At 33.5% G+C, this 15,990-nt stretch overlaps 1 protein-coding gene across 7 annotated transcripts in view; it reads left to right on the plus strand.

The window, feature by feature from the left end:
* LOC126741702 (brain tumor protein) overlaps nt 1-15,990 on the plus strand; it is a 156,547-nt gene that overhangs the window by 131,021 nt on the left and 9,536 nt on the right. The window contains exon 1 of one of the 7 annotated variants that reach the window (XM_050448235.1): nt 12,729-12,968. The exons of the other annotated variants lie outside the window; for them this stretch is intronic. The gene's annotated coding sequence lies outside the window, so the exon portion shown is untranslated. Of the gene's footprint in view, nt 1-12,728; nt 12,969-15,990 lie in introns of those variants that run through there. 7 annotated transcript variants of the gene reach the window in all.

Genomic DNA, 15,990 nt, shown 5'->3' on the forward strand with positions numbered 1-15,990 from the left:
ATCCCGTGCAATACCTCTGGATATTTCAAAGGCGTTTGATAGAGTTTGCTATGAAAACCTCTTAAACAAACTGTATACTTATGGTTTGCCACCAACTCTCGTTGCCTGGCTCGTAAGGTGCCTCGAGAACCAATCTATCCAGGTTGTCGATCATGGATGAACCTCGTAGAGGTTTCAAATTAACCCTGGTGTCCCTGAGGCATGCATCTTGTCCTCTACCCTTTTTTCGGTATATATCAACGACCTTTTCGACAAGACTTCTAATACAATTTACAACTTTGCTGATGTCATAAGATGGTACATTAGTGTCTTCCTTCGAGTTGCCCAACTTCAGCCGACAGCCAGTCCCATAGGCGTCGCCAGGTAACAAGTATTAATGCCGACCCTAACATCATTTTGGAATATGGTGAATGCAATCTGATTAAGTTCAACGCAGTTAAGACTCAGGCTGCTGCCCAAGCCTTAATATGTCCGAGCTTACTCTGGCGCTGTTTTCGTCAGTTCGCCTGTTGGATTTAGACGTTGGAAGCATTATGTCTTAACATGATCAGGTAGCAGGAATAGCTAAAGCGGCTTCTCAAAAACTTGGGACTCTCTTTACAACGAAAAAGTTGTATACACCGCAACAGCTTTTACCGCTTTACAAGGCTCGGATTCGTCCATCACTTGAGTAATGCTCTCACACTTTGAAGCTGCTTGATTCCATCCAGAAGAGAGCCATATGTCTTATAGGAGATCAAAAGATAACTAGAGGCTTGGAGAATTTGGCGCATAGAAGGAAAGTGTCGAACCTTACTCTGTTTTATCGATATTATTAGGGTAAATGCTCTTTCGATGTGGCCCATATCATTCCACCTACAGCTATACAGGCAGTTGCGACTCATGAATATCGAATGCATCTTCAAAGAATGTTGTTAACAAGATTTAAAGAATGCTGTGTTGGTGTGGTCGTCTACAAAAGTTGAAATAAATGGTGAACATAAAGGAAAAAGAAATACACAGACAAATTTCTTTCCGCCTGATCACTACTTACAGATAAAGTTGAAAATGCAATGGAAGAAATTCATTACGACATTACAAGAAGTCTTAAAAAGGATTAATGCCCTTTTTAAAAAACTGGTTTTGGCTAGTTTGGTTGCGAGTTGTTAACCGCTGTATGGCGGGGGTGAGCCAGACGCGACGCGATCAATGTACCAGCAGCCGTCGCGGCGCTAAGGGGGACCACGCCGTTGCCATGGTGACCGGTCGTCGAAGGGTGCCACCCCACCGCCGCGTCTCGCTGCAACAAGGTGGCTGACGGCCATACAGAGCCCCGGAAGCGAGCCGGCTAAACTATACACCCCCTAACCCATCGACCCCCCTTAAACACCAAATTTTATTAATCCCGAAGACATCAAACGGCCCTTTTTTGATCCGGCTTCCCGTATACCTACCAAAATGCTTAGAGGGTGCCGAAAAATACGGCGAGTCACGGTTCGAAGGGAGATGATTGCCTTTTGGTTTCTTTGTTTGTAATTTTACATTTTTATTGGAGGGTTTTTTGGTTAATTTTAAAATGCTTTGCTATTGATAATTAATAACAAGTTTAATGAAGTAAGGAAATCTAAGTCATAATTATATGTATCTGTACAAGGTGTATTCAGAATATAAGAAGAATTTTCGTTTTTCGTATACACTAATGTTATTGCCTTCAAACTAGTCCCCATTAGATATAATGCACTCATGCCAGCGCTTCTTCCAATCCTGGAAACACTTCTCAAACTCGATCTTTTGTATAGCTTTCAGCGATGCGTTTTTAAATGTCAATTATGCTTGTAAAACGACGGCCCTTGAAGGTTCTCTTTATTTTTGGAATTAGAAATTTGGTCAAAAGCATGAACAAGCAATGAAGTGTGAGCAGGTGCAAAATCCATAAATTGTTTTTTCCAAACCCGGGTCTTTTTTTCTGACTGAATCACGTAAACGGCGTTGAACTTGTAGGTAGTACTTCTTATTGACCGCTTGACCTTGTGGCAAGAATTGCTATGCGCTATGCCAATAAAAATCGAAAAACATGTTCCAGAATGTTGATTTGACGTCATATCCATATGTTTCGTCACCTGTTATAAAATATCTCAGTAATTCTGCACTTTCGTCGACTTCATTTTGTGACACCTGAGTAATTTCCGTTCGCCGCTGGTTTTTTTTTCAAAATTCAACAATTTTGGAACACATTTTGCTTCAACGCGTTTCATACCCAAAACATTCGAAAAATTTTCAAGGCGTCATTAGCGACTTCTCTGATTGTGATTCGGCGATCGTTCATAACCATTTCTTCCGTGTTTTCATCGGTTGTTAAGCTAGGGCGTCCGGAGCTTTCATCATCTTCTACGTCTTCACAACCATTTTCGCTTATAACACTCATAAACTCTTGTTTTAGTCATTGCAGACTCGCCTTAGATAACATTTCACACACTTTTTTACGCAAAATTTGATACAAATTCTTTGCTCCATAAACACGTCTAACTTTAGCAGCTGCTACTGACAAAGTAAACAATGAATCCAGCGGAAAACTTTATCATACTTTAGAGTCTTGTGTACCAACATTTCACAAAAAACAATTGGACTCTCCAAACCCACGAAATTCAATAATTCCCGTCATTTTCTGAACATATCTCGTATATTATATGGATCATTATCAACTGCTTATTAGCAACACCTGCGCCGGTATCGACTTTTAGTTGGCGAATCTGTTATAATAATTACATGCAACCAAAATCTGTCCAGCCTTACTGTAATATTGCATGTATGTTGCGTTGCATTTTTTTGCCCATACATGTATACCCACTGTACTGAAGAATAGTTAATGCAGCATTGCTATAGCAAATATCGTGGTTATTAGTGAAAGCCTTGAAGAAGACCTAAATTTATGAAATCAAGAACGTGCAGAGAAGTTAAGCTTGGCTTAAAATACAATATGGTGTATTTTGCATCTCCTCTCTGTTTCTACAGATGACTTTCAAAGTTCGACTTAAAAGAAATGAAGTCAGTATCAATTCTTGTGGTACTGGAACAAAACTCACAGAATTACTGTCCTTCAACACAATATCTTCTGCAGAGAAAAGGCGTTATTTCTCCATCCATAATTTAGTAAATAAAATTAAAAGCCATTTATTAGGGGTGGCCATGTATGTGGGGAAAATTCAGAAGTGATAGTGGAAAATCTCTTTCACAAGCAGTTAGTATGATCATCGGAGATGGTTGTTAACAAATTAGATTTTTATCGTGTCCTTGAATAATTTTAAGTTTTTTTGACACTCGGCAAATACGAAAACTAAGGGAAATAAATTTATGTAAAAACAAAAACTTTTTTCGAGATTATTTTAGAGATTACTACTACTAAAATTGAGGTTTAATATCTTTTATAGTGAAACAAGCTCGACCTCCTGAGGTTTTTAATCCAGAAGCTTATAGGATTTTGGCGGGAAATCGCCATTAAAGTGGCTTTACAATTTCTCTAGCTTCCGGAGTTATTTTGTAGGTTTCAGTATGTAAAATACCTTAAAATTCGTTTACTATGTAAGGATCAGAAGGGAGCAACTGATACTATTCGTAATAAGTAATAATTTTTTTTATCACATTAGATTGGCAAGTTCCTTAATATATTTTTTTTTCGTCTTAAGTGGATGTGAGGGACTGTGGTTCTACGAATGAAAGTAAGAAAGAGTTCTGTAGTAAAAGTTCTTATTTCGTTTTCGGGTTTTTCGTATTTTTTTTCCTTGTACAAGAAATTCGGTCTTGAAGTTTATCGGAATAGTAGAAAAGAATCACACACGTTATATCAGTTCGTTCATGTGTGCCAATATGGAGTTTTATTAGAAATATTATTGACTTTTCCATAAAGGAATAATGCCGTAGTCAATTCGAGAATATTCTTTTGTTGTAAACTTGTTGCTAAATAAATATATGTGGCGCCAGTCATGATTTAAAATATAAATTAAGGTATCTCGCTCCGAAAAGGTAAGTTATTCAAACAAATGAAAGAAAGGAATTGAGATGAAAAATTAAACAAAACTAAATTGATAGTTGTACAAAAAGTAGTGGACAACATGCATGGAATTCAAAATTCTACACTTGTAGACCTATTTCTCTTGCCCTGACTGCTCGAAAATCACATCCCTCTTTTGCTTATCCAGGCTTGTTATAAAATGCACTTTTCTTCTATATTGTACAAGTTTTAATGAAGTCTATCATTAAATCAATCTATGAACATTTTATTATATTATAAGCCTGACTTCAACACCTTGACTTTCAAAAAAATTATGAAGATTGTATATTGTATTTACTTTTATTAAAAGTTATTTTCCCGCCCTTTTTAAAAGTCAACTCCAAGCTGTATACTTTATTTTTCCCCTAAAAGGGTCAAAAAAAAAACCTGAATACCTGGCCATTTTAATTATCGGAACCCTCATTCATCAATTAACGCAAAGGAGACGTGCCATTTACATATTCTTTTTTTTCAAAAGGGTGAAATTTCCAGAATCCCTCTTCTGAAATTAAATTGATCCGTTTAAACGGGAAAGGGTGAAAACATGTTTTTTTTTTCAATGTTTAGATATATGGAGGTTCATTTATCCGTCGTCCATTTTAAAACGGGGTCAGCTGTTCGTTTAGGCAGATGGCGTGAACTCCACGTGTTTGATTATAATATTGGTGTAGTTTACGGTTGAAGTTTAATGTACTATCTAGGTTTCAGGAGGGGTGGGGTATAAAATGAGCAGATGTTTAGTTTTTGAAACCCCAAAAATAATTACCATATTTTGAAGTACGGCATGTGTATTTACGCAATTGGATTTTGAACGTAATAAGTCCACAAAAGAAGTTTTTGTTATTAAAACAATATTTAATCGTCTCTTTTAATGTGAGGAGGATAAGGCCCTATAATAGTTTCAAGCGAATTTTACGCTATTTAGACGTTGCTAAGTTATAATAGATTTATTTATACTGGTTTCCCTTATATGTATATATTTTAATTTTTTTCATTTAAATGATTTCATATTCATACTAATCCATTCTTTGAACAATTTATACAAATCCTCAATCTTGAAAATCTGTTAAGCTCTTAATACATTTCGCATGTTAATGAATACCAATGTACTATTTAATTAGTACATTGGTATTCAATACAATTTAACAAAAAATTAAGATTGAAGATTCTTTGCTCTTTTAGTATTTTCTTGTAACAACATCTCATAAGAATTATTGGAAAAATTGGTAAATCTTTAGGACCGCTGTTCTCTACTGTAGAGTTGCCACATATATCTTGTTTCATTTTGTTAATTATCCCGTTTAGTATGAAAAAAAATTTTTATCAAATAGGCAACGTATCAAATTGACAAAGTTTGGGTTAAAATAATATACAAAAACTCACAACAAACTTTAAAACTCTCATGGAAAAACGTGACAACGTTGCTTCGCTCAGCAAGCAGATGGCAGTGCAGATTGCGTGAACATTAGGACAAAGTTGACAGGATTAATAGAATATGGCATTTGTTTACATTATTTATTAATAGTTAATGGGAATTAGGCTTTCTTTGTTCTTTGAGTAGTCAATAGGAAAGCTTCCAAGCAAATGTGTTACTTTAATTTAAAAAAAATACCTTTAAAGAACCATTAATGATTCATATTGCACAGGATTTTTTCCGAGTTAGCAACGAGGTTTGTGCCTATGCTAAATAAACTCAAAATATTTACTTTTTTTTTAAATCGAAGATCAGAAATATATTTTAAAAATATATGGGCATAATATAGGGGGAAAATAAAAGGAAAGTTTATTACCAAAAAAATGTCGTCCGTTATTGATCAAACAAACGGTATAATCGTGGTTCAAACCTGTTGTGCACATTTTCAAAAAGATTATTTGAATAGCATGGCAGATTTCAGTAATTAACAAGACTCGTGAAAACATTGAGCTTGAGGGTGTCAGCTACAGACTAAATCATCCTCAAGAAAAAAATCTAAGATGCTCAAATCAGGGGTTCTAGCTGGCCGCTCTATCGGTGCTCTTCGCCCTATCTGAAAATTCATTTTCTAAACAGTGTCTAACTGGATGAACATAGAGAACAATACATTCAACTATGAGGAGGAGCCTCACCTCCTCACTATGTTGGAGGAGGAGTCCCTATCGAGTTGATTTTAATCAAATACAGGATGGATAACTTTTTCCAATGTTTTTAGTTAACATGAGTATTTTCAGTACTCCAACACCTGCAATTGTGCTTTTTTGCAAATCCATTTAAATTAAATGTGCATCAAAGCAAATTCCATTCCTAAATTTGTCTTATTAACAATAAATACGTTGCTATGTATATTTGGAATCTTTCCAAAAGTACAGAGCAAGAGGTTACTCCTAGAAAACGAATATGATTTTTTTTTAAATATGGATTTTTTATTGGGATTTCAAAATAACAAAGATATTAAAAAAAAAACCTTTTAAATAACCTATATCATTTGATTCCTATTTCTATTTAAGATTTGTAAGTGATAGCTAAGGTCAGAAGTAAAAAAAAGATGAAACAATTTTTCATCAAAAAGTTGTCTTCCTCGATAATTAATTTTACGTATTTCAGCCATCTTCAGATTTCGACATGGTGGGCACACGACAGTTTTTAAAAGCACAGAATGTAAAGCCTTTCAGCTCTTCTATAATTTATTATTTTGATATTCAATATTTTGCAATTATTACTTGGATTATAAGAATTATTTAGAAATAATTATGGTAGTTATCACGTATGTTGATAGTAAATAAGTTTTCTTGATTTTTAGGATATTATTGGTTTAAAAACTATATATGATAAATTGGTAACACTCTATAAATTTATCCAACATTTCGGTTTTACTAAATAAATTTCCATGCTTTATCGGAGATTTAATTACACGAAAACATTGAGCGTTATACTGTTCATATAATACTTTATATAATAAAAGTTATAAACACATTAATTTTTGCTATGAGTCACAACTAAAATGCCTTGAAAACAACTGTCACTTTATGATTGATTTAAAAATGAGTTATTTTCAAACAATTAACGATTGTTTAATATATTATAGTTATAGTATGATTGCATGTCACATAAAGCAAACAAAACTGATAATTTTCTGTTTAAAACGATTTAATTTCAGGGGTATTTATATATATATTTTAACTCTTTTAGTTGACTATATTAACTAGGGTATTTATCAAATAAAAACCAGTTTTTTATGTGAGCTATGATTTTTTTTAAATTTTATTATAATCGTCGCAAGAGAAAAATCAATTTGGCTAAATAGAAAATCCGTTTCGTCTGATCTTAATATTTTAAGCACAGACTAGTTTTTTACCTTAAGTTTACCGAACTTTTTTCATTTTGCCTTTTTTGAAAATTATGCCAGCAAGATCTCTCTAAGCCACTTCTGTTACCGCCTGCAATAAATTTTAAAACCCTAGCAAGTAGAATTCATTATTTCGCCTTCCAACGCAGTACAATTACCCCAATGATCGCTTGGAGTTTCATCTAAAAAAAAATTAAATTTTCTTAGTCGACTCTCAAATGGAATAAATATTCAAATCATGTTTAAAATAACTTTTAAAACAAACTGAAATAACATTAAGTTTTTTATGGGAGCCGTGAATTTTTAATTTTATTATAATCATCCCAAACGAAAAATAAATTTGGCCAAATAGATATTGAGCTGTGTTGTCTACAATGCATAGAAAGTTTCTAAAGTTTATAAAAACTTTTACTGCAATTGCTTTTTTTTATCAACTTTCAAAATTATAGCCCCAAGATCTCTCTAAGCCATTTCCGTTACCTCCTGCAATAAAATGACTTTTATGTCAAAACAATTTCTAGCCAAGCTAGCAAGTAGAATAGACTAGGTTCTTACCTTAAGTTCACCGAACTGGCGTTTATTTATCTACAATGCATAGAAAGTTTCTAAACTTCATAAAAACTTTTACTACAATTGCTTGGTTTCGTCAGCTTTCAAAATTATAGCACCAAGATCTCTCTAAGCCACTTCTGTTACCACCTGCAATAAAATAACATTTTTTATTTCAAAACCCTAGCAAGTAGAATTCACATATTTTACCTTCCAACGGAGTACAATTACCCCAATGATCGGTTGGCGTCTCGTCTAAACCCGCCGTCTACCTCCTTTTTTCTCTCCTGTGGAAAGAGCGAGGCAAAAGCCAATGCCCTGACCGCCCGGATCGCGCGCGATTCAATCTCAGAACATTTTATTGTCCGATCAGGTTTGCTCTATTCAGTTTTCATCTTCGAGTTTCATTGGCAGAGAAATTATAGGGGTTTCTTGTAATTTTGCCTTTGGTTAATGCTCCAAAGATGCCATTGCTATAAGAAAAAGAAACATATAAACAAGCTTTCAAAGAATTCACTCTGACCGGATTGATTGGGTATTTTATGCATATTAATTATATGACCCTTTGTCTCGAGTGTAGAGACAGAAGCGACCGTGAAAAATGTTGGCCTTGTTCAGTTCTTTAACATAAATGCGGTTTTTAAAAATAGACCAGCCTGATGATCACATGTAGTGCAGTAGGCAGAGAATTCTGAAAATAACTTTTTGTTTGTGTTTTTAAGAGTTTTTTTTAGTATCACTTCTACTTCTGGCTTGGACTGACTTTTCTTCTCGTTATGGCGTTGCATGTTAGGTTTTCATACATATGTTTTTTAAACCCTTGGATATTTTGGTAGGCCTTTTTTATATATGGATCACCCCATGTGTGCATATGAGTTTATTTGTAATAATGATTCCGTTGTTGAATTTGGATACGGTTGATATTTATATGTATGGTAGTATATACAGGATGGCTACTTGTAGTGTAATCATCATTGGCTTAGAAATACATTACTTACATAAAGTTCCAAGAGGCCTACAATTGTGAATAGGAACCGTTTCGATCTTTTGAAATGTGTTATTGAAGCACCTACAAGTACCAAAGAGAAAATGACAGGATCCGCATTTGGAAATAAAATCTATCTGAAAGGTAAAAAGGAGTATTTAAAATATGGTGAATATTGTGAATATAAGTAGGTAAAAAATTAAAACTAGAGTATATTTATTCTTGTTATATTGTACATTTAATATCAAACAGAGGTATCTAACAAAGTATAGATCTAAATAGAAATAATTTATGATAAAACCAAAATAATGGGGATGACTCATTTGTATGACTTATCGCCGAAATGTTGTAGTGGATTAGTTGAAATCATTTTTCGAATTCGCCTGAGTTCTATAAAGAATTGTTCATATTTTGTCATTAATGGTTTCCAATGACTAAGCTGGAAATTGGTCACACGGAGTCACTATTTTCAGCTTGAGTTTCTTTATTCACCGATTATTCATCACACCAGTTGTCAAAATTTTTACATACTCATACATGTACATTTTTTCACACATCAGAATTTGAATTAATTTTTTTACCGTTGGATTATATCGACCAACGCCAATGTATTTTTTATTCTGTCAAATCGGCAATATCGATATTATGAATTGCGAGAAATACGTTCTCAAGTATTCCACGTCAACGGAAGTCAAGCGGGCTACGAAGAAAAATTGCCTGAAAAACGGTATGCAATATTGCCAATATCCCTAGAATTTCTTTCTTAGTTTATGGAATTTAGAGCTGTAATTAACAAATTACTTTATTCAGGTTCTTGATGATGTTTTACTGCTTAGATTTAGATTTTTATGATCATGTAATTTTTAATTGGTAAGCAAACGTCGTTTTCTGGTTGCCATAGCAGACAGTTAAGACGTTTAAAAGGACAAGATATCTTATCTCGTGGAATTTGTTTTTTACCTAATTGCTTCTTCTTACTGACTGTAATAGTCATTATACCGTGACTACTTATGTATATGTATATCTGTTAATAACGAACACAGTGCGTTAATGGACAAGAAAAGGATGCAACCCATAAAAAACCAGTAACAGTAGTTAACCCTTGGATAAAATATACTCGATAATAATATTTCCTCACATTTATAAATTAAACTCCTCTATTTACTTACTTTTATCAATACTAATAATACATCCTAATGGATCCGTAACCCTATATCCGTGAAAAAAGACAAACCGAAAATTCCAAGAACCGTAAAAAGAAAAATAATAGAAAACAATCAGTTTTGACCATTTTCTTTGTCTTTAAAGTGGGAACTACTTTGTACTAAAGTTACTGTCTCGTCTCGAATAAAAGTTACCTTTTCAAAGAAAATACGGAATTTACGAGAAAATCACAAGTTTCGTATGTTTCAATGACCCCTTTTTTTCAATAAAACCGAAATGAAAAGTGAATAAAAGTACCTAAATTGATGGCAAATAATTTTTTTATTGACGTTAAATCAAAAAAACCTTCACAAAAATAAATAAAATAATATAAATCTAAAAGTAGCTATGCAACATTCTTTAATGTTAATTTAATTTTTCTCGTATCACTCACGCCAGACATAAGCTACCAACGAAACAACGGCTCCAGTTTCTTTATTACCCAGTTCGTTTTCATCACACGACTTTTCAAAAATTGCACTTTCAAACATGTTTTCGGTAGAAACTTGGATTTGAGCAACGCCATGTTTAAAAATTTAATTTTTTAAACATTCTCTTAACGAAGAACAAAGTGACATGGATTAATACACACAATTAATGCTCAATCTAGGGATATTTAAAACTTTAAACTATGTAGAGTAGTGTAACACGGTTATAGCAATATTTATTGATGTAATTATACGATTTAAATTCATCTGCAAATATTTTACTTTTATTTTATTTTACAAAAAAAAAACATTTTTTTTAAGGATGTCTATCTAATACACAATATCGATATTGTACAATATTATTAGTTCTTTGTCAAGTCGTCTATTACTGCAAAGGTGTTTTGTTTAAATATGCTTAGGCATCATTTGGCAGATAATATACCGTACCATCTATAGCATCCTCAGAAGCTTGAGAGAAGGTAATTTAGTAAACCAAAGGCTTTGGAGGTGCCAACCCATAAAATCGAAGGAATCACGCCAGGCGATTAGTTTTGGTTCAGGAACATTTCACTTGGAAGCAAAATCAATGCCAAAATATTTTATTTACTGATCAACCTTGCTTTGGTTTGCATCCAGATTCTCGTAGAGAACGTGTATGGAGGGCACTTGGCAGAAGAAATTGAATCCATCATACACAGGAGGTTTACAGTTATAGAGGAGGCACAATTATAATAGGGCCAGGAATTTCTCTCGGGAGTCGAACGCTTCTTATCAGCATACCGTTAGGTTAGAAATGCTCTAAAACCTATTGTTTTCCATACGTCCAAAATATTGGTGCAATATTTATTTTAATGCATGATAATGTCACTCCTAGAATAACACGAAATTTTTGTAAAGCAGCTGAAGATTCGTGTTTTAGACTGGCCAGCTCAATTACCTGATATTAATCCTACAGATGCCTGGTATATGCTTCAGCCAAGATTCTTGAGTGCCAGAATCAGTTTCAAAATCGAGATCAACTGTTTCAAGCTCTTCAACAGTGACGGATAGCAATTCCTCAAGAAGATCTGGATCACTTAACCCTTAGCATGGAAAGACGTTGTAGAGCCACAATTAATGTTGATGTTGATTACAATTTTTTTTTGTTGCATATTTTGTAAATAAATTTCAATTTTACTCACGAAAATCATTATTTTGATATCACGTCATAATTAATTGGTTACTCGGGTATCTCCACTTATAATGGTTACAACAAAAACTATTTAATTTGAAAATTTAAAACCACTTTGTAATTAAAATAATTCAATGTCTCTAGATTTTGGGCATGTGTGTATAAACAAAGGGTACAGCACCAACACATAACCAGTAAAAACAGTTATGTAATACCTGACCCGAAATACCTGTTATATTTATAAATTGAACCCCCCCCAAGTATTTACTTAACTTTATCAGAATTTCAAATAAAGCCAATACTCGTTCAGGTAAATTTCGAAAAGAACGGAAAGACCCGGTATAAAAGGGCATCCTATAGTCTCATAAATTTTAATGTTCGCCCTATCTCGAAAGCTTTTCGTGGAAGGCAAAAATGCCGAGAAGTAGGAAGGTGGTTGGCCCCCAACGCTAGCTCCAACAGACGGAGAGAGAGAGAGATGGATCTGCAACCGGGCCTGCCGCCATAATAGTTCAATGTCAGTGGCTGTTGCTTAAACTCTGCCTCGAGAATTTTGAACTAAGTGACCATAAATAAGCTGCTTGTACTTGAATATTTGCACTAATACACAAACTGATAAATGTAAATATTATTTATTTATTATCTGAAAAATTAGACGAGAAAAAACATGGCATCGGTTATTTACCGCAATGCGGATTTGTCATATAAGATTGATTAATATACAGGTTAATTACGAATGCAAAACTTGACTGCTGCTGTACAGAATCCCTCTTATAACACCCTCATTATCATATCGGTTCACATGATTCAAACGAATCAAAAAAAACGTTAGTAATCCCCACGGAAAATTCCACCCCTCCTGGTGGATTTTCCCATGCGTGGCTCACCCCCCCTTTTCAGTTAAACATTTCAAGAAAGGGTCTGATGCCAACCTACCCTCTTCGTAAACTAAATTCCCCACCGCGTGAGGGTTGTGAACCCCCTACCACCCTCGCGTCTCTGATTCATCGTTCAATTGTTTCCTGTTGGAGAGTCGGAGCGCGTTCGTTCAGTCAGTGACTACCCGGTCGCCGTGTTGATCAGTTCTTTATTCGCGTGGGGTGCTGTGCCGTTGACGCCGATTTTAATTTAACGGAAAACGTAGACAGAGAACAAAGGTTTAAGTTATTGTTGTGCTGTGAAGTTACATTGCTTCTTATGTGTGATGTTATTTGCTTTTAAACGGAATAATATTTAGCGTATACTCACACATCTTGATATCGAGTGATCGAGATAAAATTATGTAAGTTTTTCTTATTATTCGGAGTTTATGCTTTGTGTGCTCCTATAAGTTTATTAAATATGAATGTACTGTGGGTGGTAACTATTCTTAGATTTGTATTGTTCGTTATATTAATGAATAATGCATCACTTTTATGCTCTATAAACTGATAAATGTTATCACATAATTATCGAATTGAGGGATTCTAATTACAATTTTTATTTCTTGTCGAGCTTGAAAAGTCATTACTTAATTAGGCCTTACAAATCTCCAGATAAGAGTAAGCACAAGACGTTCGAACAAAGAAACTATATTGGTTTAAGCCCTTAAGCTCCTATAGTAGTGAATTTTTAAATGGTGTTCAAAGTAAATGTAATTAATGTAAATAAAATAATAGTATTCATTAGAAGTAAACAAAGAATTATCGGAATTATAATCTTTATCAATGTTGACCCTGGATGTGGTGCGACTTTGTTAGTTCTAACCATTAATATCCCATTTGCACTTGCCAGTTCTTTTAGTTGCGGCGACTTTTTGCTTTAATAAGTCTCTATAACGTTTTTGATATACTGGAAAAAATATAAAATTTTACAATAAATTTTTATTTTTTATAGGGCATAATGTTTCACAAACGTTTTGTAAATCAATGTTACATTTACATTGGTAATTAAGATTTTTTTGCACAACTGTTTGTATTTATATTGATGCTTTTCAAATCTCATATGGAATTGCTTTTATTTATGGTATTAGATTATGTTATGGCATGAAAGTCATTCAGCTTTTCGTAAGGTACACCAAAGAACAAAGGAACTTAATACTTTAAGCTGTTTAGCTTCTATAAAACCTAATTTTTGTAATGTGTGTCTGGATGTAGTGTCTTCATTATGTAGTTCTAATAAATAATATCCAATTTGCACTTGCCGGTTCTAAGCCAGTATTTTCGATTTCAATGCACAGTATCCATGTACAGTTGCAGCTTTAACTTACTGTAGATATCAATAATACTATACATTTTTTTTGTGCATATTAATCTTTTTGTGCAATATAGGATTATAAATTCATAAATTATGGGCAATATAAACAATTTCGACCACTTTTTGCATTAATGATTTATTGGTTTTAGCCGAAAAACAAGTTTTTCCATATATGATTTTTTACTTCACTGTTATTATTTTAAATAAGCATTGTATAGTTAAAAGTGATAGACTGGCAGACATAGTTTATGAAATGTTTCCTTTCTAGACTAAAGAGATTTTTTTTAACTTACTGCATATTGTTATGAATTTTAACCTCATTTTAAGTCCTTATAAAACTTGCTTATTACGTTTTTTATAATTTTTAATGTTACATTTACATTATTAATTAAGATTTTTTTTTGCACAAATGTTTGTATTTATAATTGTTATGGCATGAAAGTCATTAAGAGTTATGCGATCTTACATTCTAAATATGCAGAAAATTGGTGTATAGAAATCACGCTGTATTTATTGTAAATTTATGTATTTTTAGATGACAAACAACTCTTTGTTACAAACAACCTAAAAATGCTAATGTTTGATATAGAGTATTGTGCATAAATATAGCAACAAGCGATGTTTTCAAAAATATTATTTGCTCCTTTATTTATTCCATATTATTTCTTTACTTTTAAGTACACGCCTCTGTATTATTTTATATTAAGGAACTTCATGTTTGTTTATTTAGACAATGTGCATAAATATAGCAACATTCTTGTTTCGCATTTATTTTATCAGTTAAATATCGATTAACCTGCTGTAAAGTTGTTATTTTTGAATCTCAGAATTAACTTAAAATGGGTCGCTCAAAAACCGTCTCTGGTGATGTAAGAAAAATTTTTGTGGAACATTACGAAAATGGTGTTAGGCAGAGTGACATTGCAAGAAGCTTACGGCTTCACAGGTCAATCGTATCCAGAGTTTGCAAAAAATTTCGCCTTACTGGAACAGCTGCACCGGCGCGCCCATTCCTGGTAGACCCAGAAAAACAAATTTGAGGATGGATAGGCAGCTGCTATGAATTTCCAAAGAAAATTATTTTTTGTCTTCTTCCCAAATTTTGGCAAAATTAAAAGAGGGTGGAGGAGTAAACCTCAGTTCCAGTACCGTAAGGAGAAGATTACTTGATGCCAACTTACCTGCTCGTCGCCCCGCCAAAAAACCGTTACTCAAAGACCGTCAAGGCTCGTTTTCACTTTGCCCAATCTCTTGTCCACTGGTCTGTAGATGATCAGTAGCTGATTCGAAGAAAGTTTTTTTGCATTTGCCCCACAGTTAAACATGGAGGGGGAAATATTCTTGTATGGGGATGTTCCTCGGCTCGTGGCATGGGACCCATAGTAAGAATAGTGGGCAAAATGGATCGTTTCATGTACAAAGACATTCTGCAAACATATTTAGTGCAATATATGGATGAAATCATGCCAGTAACAGCCATATTTCAGCATGACAACGATCCAAAACATGCTTCTCAATTTGTTGAGAAAACATCCGATGAAAAAATAAATGTAATGGTCTGGCCATCTCAATCGCCAGACCTAAACCCTATAGAGAATTTATGGCATTACATTGACACCAAAATCAGGCACCTAACATGCTCTAATACAAATATTCTCTTTGAAATAGTGGAAAGGGCTTGGAAAGAAGTGAACAATGACTATATTATCAAATTAATTGAGTCCATGCCAGGACGATGTGCAGATGTTATAAAGGAGAAGGGGTACTACACGAAATATTGAATTGATTTTAATTTAGTTGGGTTATATTTTTTTAGAATCAAAACTATTTTTTGTTGCTATATTTTTGAATAATAAATTTGCATAAAACAATTTAAAAAAAGAAAAGATAAGATAGACCAGGAGAACAAAAGAAAAGAAAAACCAGGAGAACAAAGATTTAAATTATTGTTGTTAGTTTTATGCTCTTTATACTGATAAGTTTTATCACATAATGATCGAATTGAGGGATTGTAATTAAAATTTTTATTTCTTGTTGAGCTTGAAAAATCATTACTTTGATTAATTGAT

The sequence above is a fragment of the Anthonomus grandis genome, chromosome 10, assembly GCF_022605725.1.
Source record: "Anthonomus grandis grandis chromosome 10, icAntGran1.3, whole genome shotgun sequence".
Classification (NCBI taxonomy): domain Eukaryota; kingdom Metazoa; phylum Arthropoda; class Insecta; order Coleoptera; family Curculionidae; genus Anthonomus; species Anthonomus grandis.